Raw genomic sequence first — 25456 nt, 5'->3', positions numbered from 1 at the left:
AATAGAATGTTGTGTGGTTTTATACATACAGCAGAAAATGTGGGTTTAGTTCATTACTTAAATAATTTGGAATTCTATCCATTGAGATGGGTTATGGTTGCTATTTAGGAGTAGTTTTTGTTGTCCCATTTCCTCCCTTCTGGATCTGTTCTCTCACCTGATAATGCAGTTTTGTCCTCTTTCTGTACTCTTAAGGGTAGAACATGTAATAGTCCTGCAGTCTCTCTACTGGTGATGTGGTAATGTATTTTATGTTGCTAATTAATTGCAATCAGGCTAGAATTTTCCACCATGAGAATATGATGGGGTCTTCTGTGGTCAGCTCTAATTTGCCTGTGGATGAAGCCACATTCCCCCTCTGGAAGTTGTGTCTGAATTATGTTTCAGTTTTAATTGAGAGTTGGGTTTATCTCTAAGACCTTGCATTAGAAGCCTGATGAAACCAGATGTGAGCCACTTCCCCTGGTGAATTCCTGGAGCTGTGTCTGTCCTGCTGCACAGCCCCAGGTGACACAAACAGGGGAGAGCTCCAGGTGCCTCCCCTGCAGTGCTGGGGTCACACCATGACTGCACTTCACAGGGAGGAAACCAAGGAGTTGCACCAATGGAGAGAATTCCAGAAGCTGCTTCAGTATGGGAGAGTTAGAAGTAGAACCCAAGGGGTACTGGCTGCTCATTTTTCTCTTTTGTCTCCCTTACTGCTGCCTGCTCAAGTATTACAGCTCCTGAAAGGTGCCTGTGCTCAGCTGGGGCTGGGCTCTGTCTGCAGCAGCACTGACACAACCAGAGCACACAGCCCCAAGGGAAATACAGGCTGGATATCAGGAAATAGAGTGATAAAGTTCTGGAATGGCTGCCCGGGGAGGTGGTGCAGTCCCCATCCCTGGGTGTGTTTAACAAAGCCTGGATGTGGCACTGGGGGCCAGGGTTCGGTTGAGGGGTTGGGGCTGGGTTTGACTCGATGATCTTGAAGGTCTCTTCCAACCTGGTCATTCTGTGAATTCTGTGAATTATTTCAGATGTTTCTCTTTTAGCCGACCTTTCTTTTCCCCTTCTTCATCACCTTAAGGAAGCTCCAGGGCATGTTTCAGGGGTGCTGGATACTTATCCTTGGAAGGGTTAAGTCTGTCCTGGTGATCCCCAGACTCAGCAGGGCCTGATAATAATGCTAAAAGACATCCCTTTCAATTCCCTCAGCAATCTTCCCCTAAACCAGCAGAACTGGTTCTCCTTCACTCTGTGAGCATCGTGCTCTTCAGGGAGCTGGGGGTGCTCAGCCTGGAGAAAAGGAGACTCAGGGCTGCCCCCATCACTCTCACAGCTCCTGAAAGGTGCCTGTGCTCAGCTGGGGCTGGGCTCTGTCTGCAGCAGCACTGACACAACCAGAGCACACAGCTCCAAGGGAAATACAGGCTGGATAGCAGGAAATAGAGTGATAAAGTTCTGGAATGGCTGCCCGGGGAGGTGCAGTCCCCATCCCTGGGTGTGTTTAACAGAGCCTGGATGTGGCACTGGGGGCCAGGGTTTGGTTGAGGGGTTGGGGCTGGGTTTGACTCGATGATCTTGAAGGTCTCTTCCAAGCTGGTCATTCTATGAATTCTGTGCATAAATGCCAGCCTGCAGTGCCTCTTTCTCCTCTGTCTGATTTTCTCTTAGACCATGGATGGGTCCCTTGACAGGGCCTGGCCCCAGGCTGAACTCCCTCCCCTCTCTCACTAATGGCCTTTGGGGCACTCTCTGCCTTTCCCTTCCTTTGCTCCTGTTTGCCCTGGCAGTCCCAGTGTGCCATCAGCTGCTGGGTTCAATCCATCTGCAGTGACTCAGCCCTTCTCAAGCTCCTGCCCTGGGCCCAGCATCCTGAGACACCCACAACAGGAGAGGGTGAACTCCTTAATCCTCTGCGTTGAAGTCATAATGGTTGGCTTGAACTGGCTATGAGCATTTGGGAAACCACATGGAAAAGATGCTTTTACCCAGGAAATTGTGTAGCCACTGACACCTCAGAGGACAATTTGGACCACTTTTGCAGGGTAATGATCCTCCCTTGTACTGTAGCACAATTTCTATTGCTCTTCTGCACTGCTTGGCTCAGGATGCTGGAGAGCCTGAACATTTCTGGGATCTCTTGCTGGGATGGAAGCACCTGGTGCTGGCCTGGAGGACACAGACCAGTGAGGAGCTGTAGAAAGCCCCACCAGTTTCCTGGTACAACCTCCAGATTTTAAATTCCTGTAACTAAACTGAGGAGATTAAATTGTGCTTTATGTCTAAAGCTTCTGCAGTCTTCTGATTTTCCAGAGCCATAACCCTTGCCTCTTCCAGTTTCTCTCCATATATGAAAATTTCCATAATTAATTTTATTATGTTTCATTCTGCCTAGAGTGCAGAAGTTGCTGTTATTGGAACTGTAAATACCATGAGGGCTGCAGAGGGACTCTTTCCTGTAGTTACCCCTTCTTTTATTTTAATGAAGATTTTTGTAGCCATTTCCAGACTCATATGGGAGATAATCAGATGTGAGGCAGAAAAATGTTGATAGTTATGGATGACCAGGAATACCTGAGGGAAGCAGGAGCTGGCTCTGCTTGTGAGATCCTTTCTTTAATGATTTTTATTTAAATGAAAGCACTTTTTTTCTTGCCCATACCTGCTGAATGATTTTGCTCAGTCCTCAGTCTTCATGACAGCAGAGAATGGCACTTGCCATACTCTGTTCTCTTGGTGTTTGGTTTGCCTTCTTGCCCAGAGAAGCCAGGATTTTCCTCTCCATTTCTGGATATCAGAGCCACTGCAGTCCAAATTGCATATTTATGGGCACAGTGACGCTCTGTTGTTGGTTTTTGGGTCTTACAGCTGATTTATTTCTTTGTTAACTGGGCCACAGTGAAGAGTCACACTCTGAGCGTTCCCGTGCACAAAAGAGGTGAAGGACAAATCTGGTTTTTCTTCCTGTTTGCTGCCTTTTGGCTTTCAAGATATAGATTCACCTTGGCAGAGGGTGCCCTGAGCAAACCTGAGCTTGCAGAATGCACAAGCCCCAGTCCAGACCTGCACACCTGAGAGCTGCTGCTCTCCTCAAGCACTTGTTTGCCCAACATTTACTTTTACCAAACAATTTTAAAAGAAAAACCATATAACAGAACACTTAAAAAGCTTCAGCTGTGTTCTTAAAGATTTTTCTGAAGAGACCTGGAACTAAGCACGTGGGTTTACTGAAATGAGGGCTGGAATCTCAGCTGGATCCTTGCCATGACTCTGCAGTTTCTATTCAGGCCTGGTGGGCTTTGCCCATTGGGAAGATGTCGCGGACAACTTTTATAAAAATCTTTTCCTTAAGATTTTTTCCTCCTGAGAAGCTGAGAGGCCTCAGGAACAAAATGTAAACATTGATTATCTGCTGCTGTGGAAAGCAACAGGTGCATCTGGGATTGGTCTCATGTGGTTGTTTCTGATTAATGGCCAATCACAGCCCAGCTAGCTTGGCTCTCTGTCCGAGCCACAAATTTTGTTATTCATCCCATTCTATTCTATTCTTAGCTAGCTATCTGGTGAAACCTTTTTTTTTTTCTATTCTTTTAGTATAGTTTTAATGTAATATATATCATAAAATAATAAGTCAGCCTGCTGAAATATGGAGTCAGATCCTCTTCTCTTCCCTCAACATAAGGCCCCTGTGAACACCATCACAGGAAGAGGAGGAGAAGTTTGGCTAAACAGGAAAATGAAATTGTCCCCTCTACACAAACCATTGACAGGAAATAGAGGGAAGAGAGAAAACTTGAAAATAATTTTCTTTACAATTTCAATGGACTGGGCTTCATTTCCTTGTGTGCAGTTCACTGTTGGGATAGCTGATGCCTGTGCCCCTCTGGACAAACTGATTCAGCTCTCCTGTGTATTGTCTGTCTCTGTCTCAGATTGAATCCTGCCTGCTGGAGCACTTCCCTCTTCTCCTACTGCAGATAAACCACATTTGCTGTGATGGTTTGAGTGAAATACCCACTCTGATGGAGCCAGCTCGGGGTTTGACTGCAGCAGAGAGGTTTTTATCTTGCGTGGCAGAAAATGACTGTGTGACCTGTAGCATCATCTGCAGCAGCCAAGTGTGAAATCAGCTGTGCCAGGCAGCTCCTGCACTCTAATGAGGGAATAATTCCTCTGTGGAAATCCAAATAGTCATGCTGTGGCACACCTGCTCGTGGAACATTGAGACATCCAGTGGGAAAGGGGATTTGTCAGCCTTTCTCCTTCAGTGCTACTCACAGCTGACACTTTACAATAAACCCACAGGAGGTTCAAGGCTCTGTTACAGCAAGAGCTGTGTCTCCAGGAGAGGACAGGATTTCAGAATACAGATGTTTGCAGAGGGATGAAAGGGCTGAGCAGCTCTCTGAGTGCTGCAGCAGGGAGTGCTGGCCTGGGATCGTTTGGTACCTGTGGCAGCTCTTGCAGAGAATCACAGAATGGTTTGGGTTGGAAGGGACTTTAAAGATCATCCATTTACAACCCTCTGTCATGGGCAGGGACACCTTCCACTAGATCAGCTTTTTCTTCATTTTTTAACCTGGAATGCCATTTCCCTTTCTCCCCATCTTTGCTGCTTTTTGTTTTAATAGCCATGTTTGCATCTATACCACTGGAAAGGTATTGTTTCCTTGAGGATTCCTGTTACGTTCTGCACATCTGCAATCCCAGGAATAGATGATTATTAAGAAGTGGCAAAGCTGAAAAAGAGCAGTGCACATTCCCCATCTCCCTGGTGCCTGAAGGGCTGAGGGCAGCTGGTCAGACTGGGCTGCAGAACTTGAATTTCCATGGCACTGATGCCGCGAGCAAAAAGCTTTCTCCCTTCAGCTTTTCCACTGCAGCTCAGCTCATAAGTGCTGTGATTTAACAATTTTACATGAATTTGCCTTTTGGATTAATCTTTGACATCTCAAACTTGGTGTTTTAGGGGAAAGCCACGCTGCTGGGGAGTGAATTCGTTCTGCTGTTGCAGTCGAGAAAATAGGCTCATGCCTTTGAGAGGCCAGGAGAGGAATATTCTGGGAAGCAATTTGAGCTGATATTGTTGGGAGGGTAATATTGCCTGACAGATCTGCTGTGACAGCTGAAGATGTGCTGGAGCACAAAATAGAAAAGGCAAAGATTGTTGTTAGGCCAGCGTCAAGATGAAACCCTACTGCTTGTGACAGCTGTTGGCAGCACGAAATCACTGTCCCCCAGCTTTGCACAGAGCTGCGGTGCTGGAAACTTCAATATCACGTTGGGTGTGTGTTTCTGGAGATCTTGTAGGGGGTAATGCTCCCTGACAGCAGCCAGGGATTTGTAAATCCCTGTAATTGGCAATGGGGATCCTTCAGATACCAACAGAGAAACAAAACCTCGGAGTTTTCATGCTGATCTGTGGTGGTGCTCACAGGGGTCTCGGGTTGAGGGAAGAGACGAGGATCTGACTCCATGTTTCTGAAGGCTGATTTATTATTTTATGATATATATTACATTAAAACTGTACTAGAAGAATAGAAGAAAAGGTTTCATCTCAGAAGGCTGGCTAAGCTGAGGATAGAAAAGAATGAATAAAAAAGACAGCTGTCCCGGACTCTCTGTCCGAGCCAGCTGACTGTGATTGGCCATTAATTAGAAACAACCACATGAGACCAATCCCAGATAAACCTGTTGCATTCCACAGCAGCAGATAATCAATGTTTACATTTTGTTCCTGAGGCCTCCCAGCTTCTCAGGAGGAAAAATCCTAAGGGAAGGATTTTAATGAAAACATGTCTGCGACACTGATCCTCTCCCAGGTCACTGCTCACAGGACCCTCACTGGCCACTCCTTCCCTACTGGAGCCATCTGCAGCTCAAAAAGTTATGAGATTTTTTTTGTTTCAAATGGAAAAAAATGGGAAGATGTATCAACACAGTGAGATGCAGAGGGAATTCGGGGAATGTTCCTTCTGTTTGTTGAGATGTAGAATGACAAGCCCGTGTTGTAGAAACTTTTAACATCTTTCAAACTCTAGATTTCAGCAAGCTTTCAATGAGGGCAGTCTCACTGAGAGCTGTGTCCCTGTGCCCTCCCCTCTCCAGACACACTCCTGGCTGTTTTCCTCCCACCCAGCCTTTCCAGGTGTTTTTGCTGAGGTTCTGCCACCGTTCCAACTTCTAACCATCAGGAAGCTGAGACAAGCCAAGGAGCCTCTGCTCGGGTCTCGCTGAAGTCTAAAATGCCTTTTTGGCAGAGCTCTCTGTGTCTTGGCAGATCTGGGGCTCTGGAGCTGCAGCCACTCTCCTGTTTCAGTGACACTGTACTTTGAGCCTCTCATCCATCAGAATGGCCAAGAAATATTTCCTCTTAGCAGAGGAGATTTCTGCAATTCCAGTGCTGTGATGGTTTTTCTTTCTTCCCTCACCAGCTACAATTACTGTCTTGCACTGAGTTTAAAACTCAGCTTCATTTGGTTGCTGCCTGCTGTTAATTCAGAGTCCCTTTTGCATTCTGTTTTTTATTGTTGTATCTCTTTCAGCTGATATGAATCACCACAGCTCAGCAGGAAATGATGAGGTTCTGCTGATCTACCTTAATATTTATGAAATATTTCTTCCTGTGCATTATCTAATTGTGTTCAAAATATGCCCATGAAACCAAATATGGGCCTTCATCAGTTGAACTCCTAAAGAGTAAAGTTTTTATCAGATCAAGGTAAAGAAATTAACAGCTGCACTGATGATCATAATCCAAGGAAGATCTCCCCATAGCTCTTGATGGTGGATAAAAACAGTATTTTGAGCTGCAGGGCAAAGCTCTTCTCTTTTGGTGTGTTATGATAGAGAGAACGTGTCTCAGGAGGTCGTGGAAATTGCATAACATTGCACTTCCCAAAGGGCAGCTGGAATATTCATCCTGCCTGGAGTGTGACAAACTGGAGCACACCCAGGGAAATCCAGGACCAAGCACAGGACAGAATCAGGAGATATTTCATTAATTTAATACCAAGGCTGTGCCAAAGATTATCATAAAAGCCTCTGCCTTCCCAAAAAGCCATGGCAAGGGACGTGTGGTTTATTGCTAAAATGAAAGCCCTGCTTGCAGCTCAGAATGTGAGTCCAATGAATAAGGGTTTGTTAAGGAAAGAGCAACATCCCATAAAAACTGGTCAGGAGTTGGAGAAAAGCATTGTCCAGGTTTTGGCTGGGATAGAGTTAATTTTTTCTTAGTATTCAAAGCACTCAAAGCAGTGGAAGGTTGCTCCAAAGCATTGCTGACACCTGGAGAATACCTACAAATATTAACAAAAAAACAAACCTACCTATTTCTCTGGTGCTTTTTGCTTTGATTTCCCTTATTTCTGTTTTCCTGTTGTGCCTTTTATTGTTTAGCTGCTGGGCTGCCATCCCTGGGCTGGGTGAGTTTGCATGCAGGAGGTGTCAGGCAGTTTTACTGCACCTCTCTGTGCTCTGCCCATTCCAGCACCTCAGCCCTGCTCTGCCTCCTCCTAACGAGGGAATATTGGGAATTTCTGCAGCATCTCCTTCCTGCTCAGCCTCATAACAAAACAGGGAATTGGCAGAACTGAGGGGGAAAGGGGAGTGGCTGGACTGGGTCGATTGCACCGTGATATCACTGTCTAAGCTCAGAGCAGCTCATTTTCTGCAATCTACACATCAGCCATCAGTTAAAACAAAAACCCAAAACAAAACAAAAAAAAACCCAAAACCAAGCACCAGACAATAAAAAAAATCAATCAAACCCCTTTCCATTATTTTGGACAAGGATCTAATTAAAACCAAAAGGCTGGAGGGGAACAGCTCAGGATCCTATTTCACATTTCCCAAATTGTTGCATTCCCTGCTATTTTGTTGGTGGCTCTGATTGTATCATCTGCCCCCTCACCTGCTGGAAGGTTTTGGTTCAATATTATTGAGATCTCCCTGACAACCTGGCACCTCCCTTCTCTTGTGCTTCCTCTGCAACCTTTGTGGACCAGGCAGACACAGGAGGGGTGGAAATCCTCCTGCCCCTGGCTGAGCCACCAGCACAGTTCTGATCAAACCTGATAAAATCTCCTGCTTCTCTACCATGGAACAGTTGTAGGGGAACATCTCTCACCAAATAAAACAGTCTCGTTTCCCTGGGACTATTGACCTGGCTGGAGTGAAAAACCATCCTTTATTTTAGGTGTGACATGTTTTATGTCTCTTTTTGGACATTCATAGAGTGAAAATTCAGCAGTGTGCAAGGAAGCAAAGGTAATTTTTTTGTGTTTGTCATGCACTGGATAATTACATGTTGATTGCCTCAAGCCTAAGACAAGGAGAAATGGTTTTAAACCAAAAGAGAAAATATTTAGATGAGATATTGGGAGGGAATTTGTTCCCTGTGAGGCTGGAGAGGGGCTGGGATGGAATTCCCAGAGCAGCTGTGGCTGCCCCTGGATCCCTGGAAGTTCCAAGGCCAGGTTGGACACTGGGGCTGATTAGGAGCAGCCTGGGACAGTGGGAGGTGTCCCTGCCATGGCAGGGGTGACATTGGATGAGTTTTAAGGTCCCTTCCAACCCAAACCATTCTGTGATTCTCTTGTGGTGTCTCAAAGTTTTCTTTTGGAGAACTCTTTTGGATGGATTTCCTGCAGGGCTTTTGTGTCTCTGGCTCACTCTTGTTAAAAGTAATCTCACCTCACCTGATCCTTCCAACACCAAAACCTGGATGAACATATCCTGGCCTGAGTGTACCTCAAATGAGAGAAAGATGATCTGAGAGGTTTGGTAATGACCAGGAGATAAAGCCAGAAAGCCTGACCCTTTGTCAATTAAAGGTCAATTACCCTGTGGTGTAATTGACCTTTATTTTGAGATTTGCCGAGTTTTCCTCTTAGCTGTGCTGGCACCTGTCACTATAGGACACGAAACAACACAAACACACACCACTGTTCTCAAGGTGAAGAAAAGGGAAGTTTATTTTCTGACTCTAACATTTATAGATTTCCAAAAGTGACAGTGGATTGGAGGGTGACAGTGCCACCTCTCCAATGACGCCGGACAAACCAACAGTCCATCAAATTTCTCCTCCTCCATAAAGTAATGCAAAACAATGAGTTATTTACAGAAAGTGTGTGAGAAAGTTTGCTACTGGAATGTTAACATCAGAAAACTTAGAAAATCTTAAAAAGTCGGGGCGACAGGCACCCCCTGTTTCTGCAGGTTGTGTGGGTTTGTGTTTCTGCAGCTTGCATGTGCTGCTCTGGGCCCAGCCTGGGCCAGGGCTCTGCCTTCCCTCCTGTCAGCAGCAGCAGACAAATTTCAGGGGTAGGATCCCACAGCTTCAACTTTTCCATGCTGCAGTCTCAGCTCGAGCCTGTTGGCAGAGCTTCCACCCTGCTGAATTCCTTGGTGATGAGTGTTATTTCTTTGAGTGATGTGCACAGGCAGGGGAACATTTCTGCATCACTGCCCAAACTTCCTAAAACATACTTAAATAATTTACATAAAATCCAAATCTGCGTGTGAAATACCCTCATGAGTCAAGGGTTTATTCACTGTGAATCCAGTCCCTGAGTGGGAGGAAACCTAAACTGTCTTGGATAAAATGGCCTTTATAAAATATAGATCCATTTCCTAATATTTATGTCAGATGCTTCTCATTATGGGTTTTTTCTTTTTCTTCTGTCTTATTTCAGTCTGGAATTGCCTCAGCAACCCCTTGCTAGCACTGCTTCATGTGGATGTTAACAGTAAATCAGGAGAGTTTCTTCTGTGTCTGTCTCATTAAATATTATCTCTCTGATTTGCCAGGGTGGGTTACAATAGGCACATTAAAAAGGCATGTATCTCTAATTGCTTTTTAATGCCACTGCTATTTATAGGTGATCTGAGTTTCAAAGTAACATGGAAAGTCATGTAAAAACATTGAGCTCTTGGTGATAAGGGGGTGCCAAGGAAAATTGATCACACATGAAGTGAATTAATTCAACTATAGGGATGCTGGGATGAAGCAGATCCCTGTGTGCAGTGTGGGGTGGTTGTGCCAGTCAAACTCAGGGTTGTGCTAAATTCTGCAACCTCAGAAGCCGTAAAACCCCATCAGTTTTATAGTTCTGTATGAGTATTATTAACAAGAGTCATAGCAGCTCCAGGTATGACAGACATAGCCTGATCCGTGAATAACAGAATAAAAAAAAGTGAATTCACTTCTGTGTGGAAATACAACCCTACATTTATGCAGCAATCCTAATTTTCACTTGTGCATGACACAGTTCCCACTGCAGAGCAAGCCCAGCTAGCTCAGAAATCTCCTGAAGGGTTTTACATCACTAAAAACTTTCAATACATCCCTTAAACCTGAGCTGGGACAGGGGGACTCTCCAGAATCCTCTTGAACAGTTTCCCAAAATACTTGTTTCTTCACACAGTTACATAAAATAAAGCAAAGGCTGCCAGGATCCCTCAGGTCAGCAGTAGTAGAATAAACTTGCTCTATTTAAGTGTGAATAAATCTGTGTGATGTAAGAGGATGGGGCACCAGGTGCATATATTTCATATAGAAACAGATAAATATAAGTATTAAATAAAATTCTGAAGGGATTTTTTGTGTGTCCGACTTGCCCAAGTGCTTTAGAGAAGACTCATTTTCAGGGAGTGGTTACCCAAGAGTCTGTAGCTCTCTCTGAATTGGCAATTCATTTTTAAGACTGTTTAATGTATGTGAAAATGCATATAGAACTCCAAAGTATATATATGAATATATTTGTGTGTGTGCACATCTAATTTCTGCAGGTTTGACTCACATCTGGGTGTGTGAATCGTTTGCCTATAATCCTGGGGAACTTCATTTTCTGGCAGATGAGTCTATATTAATTCCTGAAACCCTGAGCAACAATGGAATTACTTTGCAGTGTTAGGGGGGAAAACATTACAATAAAAATGAAGCATACTTTTAATTATCTGTAGTCATTTGGATGAAATCTATAATGAGCTTGATAAATGCTGATGCTCTAGGCATCAATTTTTCAAATGACAGTAGAACCAGAAATATCTGGGAAGGCATTGTTAGCTCAGACTGCACAATATTTTTGAGGTCTTGGTTAGTAGGAATAATTAAAATGACTTATGTAAGATAAGTGTCATATCTCTGTCAGCAACTAAATGTTAAATGTTATTATAAACTAATTACTTCCTGGAATTGAAAAGAAAATTATAATTTTGTGTCTTAACCACTAAAAGATGGTGTCTGATCCTTCTCTCACTAAACCAGTGACTTCAGTGCAGCCTCAGAGTGGGTGAGGAGCGAGTTTGGACCTCGCTGCAGAGAGGAGTCAGAATCTGCTGGTGGCGAGAATCAGCTCCTAAATGGGCACAAGGTGAAGGAGCTGGGGCTGGGGGTTTCTCTGTGTGCTGAGGGCAGCAGGAGGAGGAGGAGGAGGAGGAGGAGGAGGAGGAGGAGGAGGAGGAGGAGGGATGCTGCAGGCTCAGCCCTCTGCTGTCCTCTCTCCCTTCCCACGTCCATCTGCTCGGTCGTGGCTCAGCTCCCCCAAGCCACAGGCACTGCCCTGGTGCTCCCCTGCAGTCGTTTGCTGTTGGATTGATGGCTTTAATTTGCTCATCAAGGTCTCTGACACATGGCAGAGTCAAGGAATTAGATTCAGGGGAAGCGCAGAGCAGAGAGAGAGAGGTGAAGAAGCAAAGAAAGACGTTAAAAAACTAATTTAGCCTTCCTGATTTCACTGGTTATTCTTCCTGTGCTGCCTGGAAAACAGCAGCATGGAGCCTGACCTGGCAGCAGGGGTGGTGAGCAGTGTCACCTCCTGTCTGGTGCCACATCTTGTGGGGCTGGGCACGGACAGGTGCCAGCCTCACACCCTGCTGGGGTACCCACAGCTTTCAGGCTTGTTAAAGAAAAGCCCCAGCGTGGTTCTGTTGCTTTTTTTGTGGTTTTATGGTTTTGTGTTGCTTTGGTTTTTATGTACCAAGGAAAAATGTTTCTCCTGTTGAGTAATAAACCTCAGCATGTGAGAGGTGATGAAAGAGGCTTGGGGGGGGAATGATTCAGGGAAAAGGAGAGATGGTGGAGAAAGATTAAAGCAAAATGCAGGGAATGTAGGAACATAATTAATGGCTAAGAAAGAGAAAGGAAGGAGGAATATTTCAACCCCCATCCTTTCAGCTGCCTTCACCCCACAAACTCACTCATTGCTTGGTAGCTCAGGCCCATGGTTTTGTTTTGAATCACCTCATTCGAATTTTAAGTCATATTTTGAAGCAGAATTAGTTGGAAATGAGCCATAATCTCCTGAGAGAAGAGCCTGATGTTATTTGAAATATCCTGCAGGCTTTCCCAGGACACCTCAGTGCCATATCCCAGCAGCTTCCCAGAGTTTGGGATGTGTTCCTGGGCCGGGGGCTGAGGGTGGAGGCAAACCCTGTCTTTGAGGATGTGCTTGGTTAAAAAGTGGTTCAGGTGTCATCCAGTGACACCTGTGTGCAAGAAATGTGTGCAAGAAATGTGTGCAAGAAATGTGTGCAAGCAATGTGTGCAAGCCATGTGCTGCTGGCAGAGCCAGAGCGCAGCTGGGGAGTTCTGGATGGGAATGGTGCTGACAGGGGGTGACAGGGGTCCCTCACAGGTAAGAACAACCCTTATGCTCTAGAAAACCCCATGAGCATTCCCAGGCAGCTCCAAACAAACCCAGCCAGGTTCCTGACACACTGGGGATGTTCCTGGCTGGTTTTCTGTCCCACTGCACTGGGGTTTTGTGCTGGGCACTGAAATCAAAGCTTTCTGTAGAGGAGCAGCCTCCAGAGCTGCAGCCTGGCCGTGCTGCCAAATTAATTGATCTCCATGGAAGTCACTGCTTTAATTGGGGAGGAAGAGTGGCAGGAGACACTGAGAACATCCTTGTGAGCTTGTGTTTAATCTCAGGTTCCAGCCTGCACTGATCCCTGGCTCACAGAGGATTCAGAGGCAGGGCAGGAGCAGGATTTTGGGGAGATGGAGGATGTTTCTCCTCTTCATGGGTTATATCCTTAGTACTGGCCACTGGGGGGGACAGAATATAGGACTAGGTGCACCTTCGGATTGACAAGCTGCCATTTATTTTAGGGCTTTTGCACCTACTGAGTTTTAAGGCAGATTTACAGGTTTGGGATTTAAACATGGATTTAAACACAGAGATCTCATTGGGATTTAAACATGGATTTAAACACAGAGATCTCCTTGGGATTCAAACCCAGATTTAAACACAGAGATCTCCTTGGGATTTAAACATGGATTTAAACACAGACATCTCCTTGGGATTTAAACCCAGATTTAAACACAGAGGTCTCCTTGAGATTCAAACCCAGATTTAAACACAGGGATCTCCTTGAGATTTAAACCCAGATTTAAACACAGAGGTCTCCTTGGGATTTAAACATGGATTTAAACACAGATCTCCTTGGGATTTAAACCCAGATTTAAACAGAGATCTCCTTAAAATCTCTGCCCTCCTCACCCATTATTTTATAAGGTTAGTGAGAGGGATACTGAGGCACAGGGCAAATGAAGATATATCTCTAAAAGTCCATGATTCTGCAAATGAAATATGAGCACAGCCTGCCTAGAGCAAATGGTTCATGCTGGTGGCAAGGAGGAAAATGTGGGTTTATTTAAAAATACAATTTTATGTTTCGACAAATCGGCAGAAATGGCAATAAAACTTCTTTAAAATTAAAAATGCAAATGCAGGCCTAGAGGCACACACTCCAAAGCAAGAATAAAGTACAAAAAGGATGTAATTGTTGGAGTCTAAGGATAAACTTAGGCTCAGTGACTTCATTACTTAGAAGCTTGGCTTGCTAAAAGTATTGCAGATGCTTGCAATAACCTTTTGTAATCCCTCAGCTCTCTTTGCATTTCATTCTATTTCAATAAATTCAGATTTTTTCATTGGACTTACTTAAATTTCTATGTTTATAAATTTTCCATGTTAAGAGCAGTTTTCTTGGATCTTTTAAGCAGAATTCCGTAGCAGTCTGAAAATGTTCAGCTGCAAGTACAGTCAGACAATTTGCCCAGTGACATCTGTTCAGCAGCATAATTTTACTCAGCTACGAGTGACATATTTAATTAACTGAGACATTTCAAATAGAATTTGACAGCTTCTCCCAGCCCAGTATCTCCAAACTTACTACTGACAGAAAATATGCCATCCTAGGAGTGCTATAGGGCCTAGGAAGAATTAGTTTTATAAAAGGCAGTGCTGGGATTTTGGAAAAGAATGCTTTAAAAACATAATGTCTGCCACTTGTTGTGGATTTTTTGGCTTTTTTTTAAGGTTGGGTTTAAATGTGTGAGATGGTATTTTTTGTTTGGATTCAGATGTTTATTAATTTTTATTTATATTAAATATTAAGTTTATTACATTTATTATATATATTTTATATATTACATTATACAAGTTATATTTATTATATAACTATACTTATTAAATAGAATAGTTATTATTACATTATAATATTAAATATTATAATATATTATATAAATAATATCTATACATTACTATATTATTATATTATATTAATTATATATATTATATTATATTATATTATATTATATTATATTATATTATATTATATTATATTATATTAATTATGTTATGTTATATTATATTATATTATATTATATTATAATAAATATAATATATTTATGTATTATATAAATTATATAAGTAATAATTATTGCATATAATAATATATAAATAATATAAAAACAAATAATTATTTATAATATTATTATTATATAATGATTATTAATATATATTATTAATAATATATAATAAGTAATGATTAGTTCTAAATACAAATATTTATAAATAATTAATTATAAATAATTATTTAAATGATATATAAATAACTAATAATTATTATAGATAATAATTATAAATAATATATAAAATTATATATTTATATATTATTATTATAATAATATATAAATAATATATAACAATAATATTTTTAATGTATATTTATCTGTAGTTATACATTTATACATTTATACATTTTATATATTTATATTATTTCTATTAATTTATATTAAATATTTATTAGCTCACAAACTGTGAACTCCATAGTAATCCACTCTAATAAGTTAAAAATTGAGTTCTATCTCCTTTTAAATAAGGCTTTTGAGGATAAACTGTCTAATTAAGAAATAACACTTAAATTATTTTTACTTTTAACTAACAACTTGTGTTCTGCAATGCAGATTTTTTGATTTAATTACACAATACTTCCTAAATTCATGAAGAAGAAGGTAAAGAAGGACTAGTCTCTGCTTTAAAACTTCTATCTTGTTTTATATATGTAGTATTATATTTTAAAATTTTAATATCACATACTGTAAAACTACATTTTATAGTATGTGAAATTACACATTTCTTTATATATATTATTATATTTTAAAACTTTAACCTCTATGTTTTATAGCATGTGATATTACACATTTCTATTCAAACTACACACTCATAATCTTAGTTTTATTATTCAAATTTTGAAGTTTTCTCTATGGCTTCAGGTTAAGTGTAGTGGGTTTTGGGGGGTCAGTGTTAGTCAGTACAGAAAGTGTAAAATTCTCATCAAAAATCCAGCCAGGGTTCCAACAACCTGTGATGTTTGTGCCTCTGAGCTCCTGAAACCTCTCAGGGATCCTGGGGAGCCTTTCAAGCCTTGGTTTTGTTCAGGGCCCCCTGAATCTGCAGCTGCAGCTCTGCACTGGGCAGGCGAGGTCAGAATGACACAAAAAGCTCTTGAATTGTCCTGTACAAGTTTTAGTGGAAGCACAGCACTGGGAATGTGCATTCCATCAGCAGCCACAGCACTGCCATGTGAGGAGCAGATCCTGGAGGGGCAGCCTTCCAGAAGCTTCCAGGGAGCTCCAGAGCGGTGTCAGTCTGTAGTGCAGCCTAGGCCAACCCAGAATTCTCACAGAGATGGGTCTGGGCCCAGCCTGCAGGGTGGCAGAGCAATTCCTGCTGATCCCTGCCATGAACACTGCACCATTCCTGCCGATCCCTGCCTCAGACACTGCACCATTCCTGCTGATCCCTGCCTCAGACACTGCACCCATTCCTGCTGATCCCTGAGACACTGCACCATTCCTGCTGATCCTTGAGACACTGCACCATTCCTGCTGATCCCTGCCTCAGACACTGCACCCATTCCTGCTGATCCCTGAGACACTGCACCATTCCTGCTGATCCCTGAGACACTGCACCATTCCTGCTGATCCCTGCCACAGACACTGCACCCATTCCTGCTGATCCCTGCCATGGACACTGCACCATTCCTGCTGATCCCTGCCTCAGACACTGCACCATTCCCACTGATCCCTGAGACACTGCACCATTCCTGCTGATCCCTGCCACGGACACTGCACCATTCCTGCTGATCCCTGAGACACTGCACCATTCCTGCTGATCCCTGAGACACTGCACCATTCCTGTTCATCCCTGAGACACTGCACCATTCCTGCTGATCCCTGCCTCAGACACTGCACCCATTCCTGCTGATCCCTGAGACACTGCACCATTCCTGCTGATCCCTGAGACACTGCACCATTCCTGCTGATCCCTGCCACAGACACTGCACCCATTCCTGCTGATCCCTGCCATGGACACTGCACCATTCCTGCTGATCCCTGCCTCAGACACTGCACCATTCCCACTGATCCCTGAGACACTGCACCATTTCTGCTGATCCCTGCCACGGACACTGCACCATTCCTGCTGATCCCTGAGACACTGCACCATTCCTGTTCATCCCTGAGACACTGCACCATTCCTGCTGATCCCTGCCATGGACACTGCACCATTCCTGTTCATCCCTGCCATGGACACTGCACCATTCCCACTGATCCCTGAGACACTGCACCATTCCTGCTGATCCCTGAGACACTGCACCATTCCTGCTGATCCCTGCCATGAACACTGCACCATTCCTGCTGATCCCTGCCACAGACACTGCACCATTCCTGCTGATCCCTGCCACAGACACTGCACCATTCCTGCTGATCCCTGAGACTCTGCACCATTCCTGCTGATCCCTAAGACACTGCACCATTCCTGCTGATCCTGCCACAGACACTGCACTATTCCTGCTGATCCCTGAGACACTGCACCATTCCTGCTGATCCTGCCACAGACACTGCACCATTCCTGCTGATCCCTGCCACAGACACTGCACCATTCCCGCTGATCCCTGCCATGGACACTGCACCATTCCTGTTCATCCCTGCCACAGACACTGCACCATTCCTGCTGATCCCTGAGACACTGCACCATTCCTGCTGATCCCTGCCACAGACACTGCACCATTCCTGCTGATCCCTGCCACGGACACTGCAGAGGAGCAAGAGCTCAGTGGTTATTTCACTTTTGGCACATTGCTGCAGGGTTTCACTGCAGCAATTTCCATGACCTGAAATTGGAACCCCTCAGTGCAGCTCGAGCAGTAAAGTCTCCCCAAAGCAGGCAGCCCACAGGCTTTGCCTAAATCTACAGAATTGAGTTTTCCCAGCAAAAATCCATTAGCCAGTAAGCACCAGCACCTCTCAGTTGCTGACAGCAGTTTGTGGCTTGTGTTATTCTGGAGCCTTTCCTGAAATGTTTGCTTTTCATGGCACCCAGCCCAGCTGACCCAGTGACAGGATTTCTGTTAATCCACCACACAGGGAAGCTCTGGGAGCTGATCCGAAATATTCCTCACAAGAACAGCTCCAAGAGAGGTGCTGTAAGCTCTGGGATATCAGAACTGCACAGTGAAAAACAGTCAGGAGGTCTTTGAGGTTAACATGGGAATGCTGGGACTCCAGGTGTGAGTTTGGCTTTTGGGATGTGTGAGGTTGATCAGCTCCACTCTGTGATGTGTTCACAGGGGTCTGAGAATGAGGGAAGAGACCAGGATCTGACTCCATGTTTCAGTAGGCTTGATTTATTATTTTATTATATATATTACATTACAACTATACTAAAAGAATAGAAGAAAGGATTTCATCAGAAGGCTGGCTAAGAAAAGAAGGAATGAATAACAAAGGTTTGTGTCTCGGACAGAGAGTCGGAGCCAGCTGACTGTGATTGGTCATTAATTAGAAACAACCACATGAGACCAATCCCAGATGCACCTGTTGCATTCCACAGCAGCAGATAACCATTGTTTGCATTTTGTTCCTGAGGCCTCCCAGCTTCTCAGGAGGAGAAATCCTAAAGAAAGGATTTTTCAGAAAATATCATAGCTACCCCACTTAAAGTCCATGGAAGAGCTGCCATTCCCTCTCCTGCTGAAGTTTTGCTGTGTGGAGTCACAGTGAACCTTGCTGGTCTTGCTTTGATTCCCTCACACGTTCCCTGTGTGTTGTTTCTTCCCTCAATGCCCATCTGAGGTGTAGGGTCACCTAAAGCCATCCCATTAGGGACACCCTGAACATCTTGACCAAGTTTAAGCCATTTTAGGGATATAACTTGTTGTTACCCATCTACTTTGTTGGAAAATTGTTATTTATCTTCTTCATGCTTTCCCCACACACTGGTTAGCAGTTGTCTTTTCATTAACATTTTGGAGTTAGAGTGATAAATAAATGCTGGAGTTCTGGCAGGTAAATGGTGACATAAATGTGACAGTGAGTGATGGAATTGGGGTGTGCACTGAGGGCCCAGAACAGCACAGGAGGCCACCAACGTGATGGATTTAATTTCAGTCTTTCCCCATTGGAATTTGGGGAGGTGAAGCTCATGGATTCTTTGCCCAGCAGCCAGGAAAAGCAGAAATCTCTCCATCACTGGGTGATGGCTAGCCAGGGAGCTGTGTTCTGTTCCTCCCCGGCTGCTCAGGTTTGTTGGCTCACGCTGTTGAGTTTTCTGCACGCTGCCACCAGATGCAGTGACAAGTGATGAGCACTGGGTGCTTGGGGGCTTTAAAAGGAGGATTTATCCCTCTTGTCTCCTGTTCCCAGCAGGCCAGGGAGCAGCTCAGAATGGGAGTGCCTGTTCCCACACTTGTTCCTGTCCTGGGATCACCCAGAGCACGGATCTCACCTGCAGTATGTGTTTGCCAGAATTGGTTCTTAGTGTGCCAGGCACTATTCCGCTCATTCCAGGGATATATTTTAACATGGACTCCAGTAGGCACAGGGTTACATGGATTTCTGCATCAAAAGGACTGGGTGCAAGCACAAAGACATATTTTGCAAATCTAGTGTATGATCTACTCAAATTGTCTATCTGCAGGCCATGTGAAATAGGCTGCAGGCACTACCATAGAGTTACTATTGAAACCTGGGATGCTTGGTTGATTTCCCAGCTATTACAGTTTTATTTTACTCCCTTCTTTGCCTCTGAATTGTTGTGCTAATTAAGCTCACGAATTTCAGTCTCTCAGGTTCTTCAATTATGGCATTGCAGCCCCTCTGTGGCAGCACACTGGAGTGTGGCAGATAGGATATTATGAAGTGGAGACATTCAATGGGAAAATGTCCAAAAGCAGTTCAAATCACTTAAGATAATTAAACAAGGGAAAGAATGTGGTGTGTTTAGAGAATATGAGATGGTTTTGTGAATAGAATGGTGTTAGGTACCCGTGCATGGGAAACTCATTACCCATGCTGAACTCATTTTTTACATTGTAATGAGAAAGAAGAATTGAAAAACACCTCTGTGAACATCACCTTTGTGAGTGCTTGCACTGAGACCACCCCAGCAGAGGCAGCAGGTTCAACAGGCTTGTTTATTCCTCTGGATGTACCTGGGAAAAAATGCAGCAATTGAAGAAATAACAAATAATTTCAGTGTAAAGGTCAAAATGACCTCAATTGAGATACTTCAGAATTAATGGAGTAGGCTGGTGTCAGCAGGCAGAATAAATGACATTTTATAACTGCCTGTTCACCATCCTGCTTCAGGCTCTTCACCTCCCCCAGATGTAGGAAAGGTTTCAAATGCATTGCCAGAGGGGTTTTAATAAGAGTTTGTATAACAGAGTGAGGCAGTGCTTGAGTGGGGAGAAAACAGGCACTTGATCATTGGGAAAAACTCTGAGTAAGGTCAGGTGTGTGTGACAGCATCCCTGAGGGGAAGGGAGGAGCAGAGCCACACCTGGGCCAGCCCTGCCCCACCTCAGTGGCACTGATGCCGTCCTTTACAGAGCCACAGGGATATTCAGTGTTCTCCCAAAACAGCAGTTCCTGCAGCAGTGACTGCACAGAGCCGCGAATCAAAGGCAAGGGGGAGCAGGAGATCAGCCTGCAGAGCACACAGAGAGTTCTGTTCCTCTCCAGAGGTCAGGGGGGCTCAGCACCTTCTCTGCACTGCTGAGAAACCAGGGAACCAAAGGGGGGCATCCCTGTGATGCTGGACCCCAGGGTCTGCTCCTGCTGAGATAATTGGTGCTGGGATTTTTCCTGATAGCACTGACATGAAGAATGCACAGTTCTTGTCCTTTTTTATAGCCTGATATTCTGTACTTGGTGCCTGGATGGCTGAAGGACAATTGGGTAATAATCTGCACTTTTTGTGTATTAATAATAATAATAATAATAATAATAATAATAATAATAATAATAATCTGCATTTACATCACTGTGTAAATGACAGATGTACCAAGAAGGAAAGCAGTTGTCTCAGCTGGGGAGAGAAGTGGGCTAGGAAGAGCTAGAAAAGGCTGGATTTTGGGATTTTTCCTGAGTAGCACTGACATGAGGTATGCACAGCTCTTGTCCATTTTTACAGCTTGATACTCTGTACTTGGTGCTTGGATGGCTGAAGGACAATTGGGTAATAATCTGCACTTTTCCAGCATTAATAATAATAATAATAATAATAATAATAATAATAATAATAATAATAATAATCTGCATTTACATCACTGTGTAAATGACAGATGTGCCAAGAAGGAAAGCAATTGTCTCAGCTGGTGAGAGAAGTGGGCTAGGAAGAGCTAGGAAAGGCTGGATTTTGGGAAATGCATCATGACAGTGCCATCTGTTGGAATGCCAAGTGGCCTCCCCTGGAAGGTGGTGGGGTCAGAACTGCTCCTGACATTTGCAGCTCAGTGGGACACAGCCTGGTTTGATCCATGGCACACTTGGCTTCCAGGAGGCCCTTGCTGTGATCCACTGGATTTTTTCCATCTCTGGCTCCTGTGACTGTCTGTCTGACTCTCCCTGGGTGATGAAATATCATTATAACCTTTTGAAATAATATATTGGTGCCTGGAGAGCAGAGACTGATTTTCCCATTTGCAAGTGAGAGGCAGTGTGTTAAATTACCACTCCTGTCATTAAATGGATTGAGGGAGAAAAATCTGATGTGCTTGAACCAGGACATTTTTCCCCTCCCCAAACAAACCACCTCAGATTTCACCTTGTGGGGGGCCAGGAAGGTGAGGATTAGAAGTTTAAATAAAATTCATCATATTCTCTGAGGCTTACGCTACTTGCTTGACACCTGAAAATGTTTCAGCAGGTCTGACACGGAAGCTTTCTGCCGATTTACAGAGTATGAGGGAGCCTGTGCTGTGTCTGTCAGAGATCAGGAGGCACAAAATTTATCTTTCTGGGCCATGGAAGCTTCTGCTTGTTTATGTGGCTCTGGGAAATTTGATCCTGAACAACCTGGGCTAGTGGAAGGTGTCTGTGCCCATGGCAGGGGGTGGAATTGGATGGGTTTTGCAGTCCCTTCCTTCCCAAACCACCCTGTGATTCTGTGAAATGTGAAAAAATCACTGTGCTGATAAACACAGCGACCAAGTGTGTAAGTGATTGTGCTCAAGAATTGCATGTCTGGATCATCAGTAAGAAAGTTGTAATGTTGTTCCAGCTGATTTTTTAAAATCACATCAAGCAGCTGATGCAGTTCTTCATAGCATTTGTTTCTGTCTTTCATGCAGGGTAAAGTATTGATAATCATCTGGTACTGCTGAGCATTGTAGCTGGCAACATTTGAAACTCCAGACATGGTGATGAATTGCTCTATGATATATTAATGTTATTTTGATCCCTGCTCTTTCTGAATTACATTGATCCAATTAGGTTAAGTAGCTTGCCATCTAAATTAATTTACTTTCCTCTATTATAATCTCCTTTACTCTGGGTCAAAACCAGAAATGTAAATCAATCCATTGTATTGCATATCTTGGGGGGGGTGGGAGGGTAATTAAATTACCTGATAGATACATATGCTGGATTGATTGTTTGCTGTGTTGAACATTATTGCCGTGATTGGAAAGTGAGGTGATGCACACTCAGTAGTGGAATTTGAGTGCTTGTTACACTTAATTTTCATAACCTGTCAAGAAATGCCTTCATGTCCCTGGGTGCCAACCCAGTGTGGGGGTGTTTGCAGGAGTCCCAGCATGAGGAAAGAGATGAGAATCTTGACTCCATGTTTCAGAAGGCTGATTTGCTATTTTATGATATATATTATATTAAAAGAAAATTATATATTAAAACTTATTAAAAGAATAGAAGAAAGGATTTCATCAGAAGGCTTGAAAGGAATAGAACGGAATGGAATGATAATAAAATCTTATGACTGACCAGAGAGTCCAATACAGCTGACTGTGATTGGCCATTAATTACAAACAACCCCATGAGACCAATCCCAGATGCACCTGTTGCATTCCACAGCAGCAGATAATCAATGTTTGCATTTTGTTCCTGAGGCCTCTCAGCTTCTCAGGAGGAAAAATCCTAAGGAAGGGATTTTTCATAAAACATGTCCGTGACAGCCCTACACACCCAGCTACCCAGCTTTTAGGATATTGGACATTTTGCAGGTGGGTTTAAAGGCTCCTTCCTCTGCCAGGAGCTGCTGGACTCCTGGCAGCATCTCAGAGGGGCTGTGGGGAAACCTCCCCTGCTCAGCGTCGGGCTGGCACAGCAGGGCAGGGGCAGCAGGGCAGATGTCCCAGCCCTGATGTCTGAGATACCAATGGAAGGAGGGTTGGTGCAGAGCCCTGCAAAGCTCTCTCTTCTTTTCCCAGTGCCATGTGGAATTTCTGTGGTTTGATATCATGGAATCACAGAACAGTTTGGGTTGGGAGGGACCTGAAATCTCATTTAGTTCCACCCCTGCCATGGCAGGGACACCTCCCACTGTCCCAGGTGCTCCGGCCTGGCCTTGGGCACTGCCAGGGATCCAGGGGCAGCCACAGCTCTGTGTCCCACACTGGGACATTCCTTTGCTTTCCTAAGATCAGTCCCAACAGTGGGATCCCATCATCTTGGTGCTTTCACCAGTCCTTTACATTTCACACTGGGAATTCTTCCTTTCAGCCAGTATTTTCAGGATTTATATCAAACTTTCATCCTCACAGGGATATTGCTGACACCAGGAATTTGTTTACCTGCTACATTTCCTCAGTTTAGTTGGGAAGAACTTTCCATGGAAGACTCAAACAAAAATAAAGCTCTGATATGAGGGAATGAGATCCAATCCAGTGGCTGGAAACTGAGTGTTGGCACAGTTAAAACAGATACAAAGTGCAGTGGGTTTAAGTTGGGTTTAGTTAAAATCCTGCCAGGTTTGTGATAGCTCCATCTTCATGGGAGATCAAGGCAAGGGCTCTTTCCAGTGGGAAAATGGATCTGGTTCCTTCCCTGTCATTGTAGCAGAAGATAAATTTGGGTCAGATGACCCCTGTAATGGGGCAGGGCAGGCTGGTGATCACAAATCCCTTCTGGTGTTCAAACCTACAGATCTATGAAGTATTTTCTAAATCTGTGCCTCAGAGCAGAATGAACAGCAGCAGAAAGGTCACCTTTATCATCATTGCTGTCAAACACCTTGCAAACAGCGGAGCACAAAGCAAGTTGCTCACTTTGCCCTTCTGCTACATCTGTTACCTGTACCTGTACTTTTGTCCCATCAAAGGAAACTCACTCCCCTGTCCTGGATGGAATCCCATTTCCAAAAGCTGCACAGTGAAACTCTGTTGGCTTCAGCAATAGGATCTTGCCTTTACAAAGGCAATTAATGCCTGCCAAGTGCAGAAGTGAGCCGTGTTAGATAAATAATGATAATTATGAAAGCAGCTGCTCTTTGTCATGATGAGACAGTAGGAAACAGAGAGGGACTTTTTGCAAGAGTGTGTGGTGACAGGACAAGGGGAATGGCTCCAAACTGGCACTGGGTGGGTTTGGATGGGATTTTGGGAATTAGGAATTGCTCCCTGGGAGGGTGGGCAGGGCCTGGGTGCCCAGAGCAGCTGGGGCTGCCCCTGGATGGAGCATCCAAGGGATGTTGGATGGAGCTCTGAGCACCCTGGGATGGTGGAAGGTGTCCCTGCCCATGGCGGGGGTGGCACTGGAAGATCTCCAAGGTCTCTTCCAACCCAAACCATTCCATGAGTGTTGGGCACAGCCCCCTCTGCTCCTGGCAGGGTTTTGGGGGCTGCAGGCACAGGAGGTGGGGTCACCACTGCACTCAGTGTCCTCTGAGGCCCCATGGTGTCCCTGTGGAGCTGCTTGGTGGGATTTAGTATTGTGCACCCAAATCAACACGAGATGTTTGGTTGGGCACCCAAATACTACTGTGCTTGCCTGAGATGCAGTTCCTACAAACCCACCCAATGCTGCAGTGTTTTAACATCTCATATCTATTAATATGATAATATTTCCCACAAGCTGAAAAATTTAAAAGTTAAATGTGAGAATCTCTGCTTGAGTGCTCACTAGAATTTTTTTGCCTTGCCACTTCCTTATTTTCTTTTTTTCCTTTTCTTTTTTTTGTTCTTGGTCTTGTTCAATTCTTTTTTTTTTTTCCTACCTCAAGATAGAGGCTGGGTTTTCTTTTTCTTTTAAAGCTGGGTTTTCTCCACAGTAAGTGTTTGTAGAGCTCCTAGCACAACCAGATCCTGATGGAGCCACTGGATATTAATGTGCTGCAAATTAATCAGTAATGAAAATTAAATGTGTGTTTATGCTCCAGTTATAATGTTTATGCAAACACAAGAAATACGTTCCCCAACTGTGTAATGGCTCCCACCACAATATTTGCAAGGATGCAGCATTTATCAGCTTTTAAATAAAATTAAGGGCCTGCTTTGTTCAAATTGTCAACCCAAGGGAGAAACACCTCTAAGAAGTGGAACAGAATGAACATTGTGAAACACAGAGCCAGGGATTTTTGATATTCTACATTCTCCAGTTTTCTGAAGGTGATGGTGGCATTTATCTCCTGGCTCCTTCTGTATTGTGCTTTTGCAGCTCACCAGAAATTTTGTCAAAACTCAAGAGTGTTTGTGATGAGGAGCACAACTCAAGGCCTGCATTAGGAGTAAATGTGAATGAATGTTCCTCCTCCAGGCTCTGTCAGAAATGCTCTTTAGATAAGGAGTTGAAACAGATCAATAGCAGCACTTATTTTTGCTTTAAAGAGGCAGATGCCTGAGATGAGTTCCCTGCAAAAAGAGAAGTTTCTGTGGTTGTCAC

At 43.9% G+C, this 25456-nt stretch overlaps 1 protein-coding gene across 1 annotated transcript in view; it reads left to right on the top strand.

Moving 5' to 3' along the window:
- The window catches only part of ADAM12 (ADAM metallopeptidase domain 12), a 190546-nt gene that overhangs the window by 83357 nt on the left and 81733 nt on the right, over positions 1–25456 (top strand). The gene's annotated exons all lie outside the window — the stretch shown is intronic.

Source organism: Zonotrichia albicollis, chromosome 7 (genome assembly GCF_047830755.1).
Source record: "Zonotrichia albicollis isolate bZonAlb1 chromosome 7, bZonAlb1.hap1, whole genome shotgun sequence".
NCBI lineage: Eukaryota > Metazoa > Chordata > Aves > Passeriformes > Passerellidae > Zonotrichia > Zonotrichia albicollis.
Note: the sequence above shows the minus strand (reverse complement) of the source record. Positions and strands in the feature narration are given on the sequence as shown.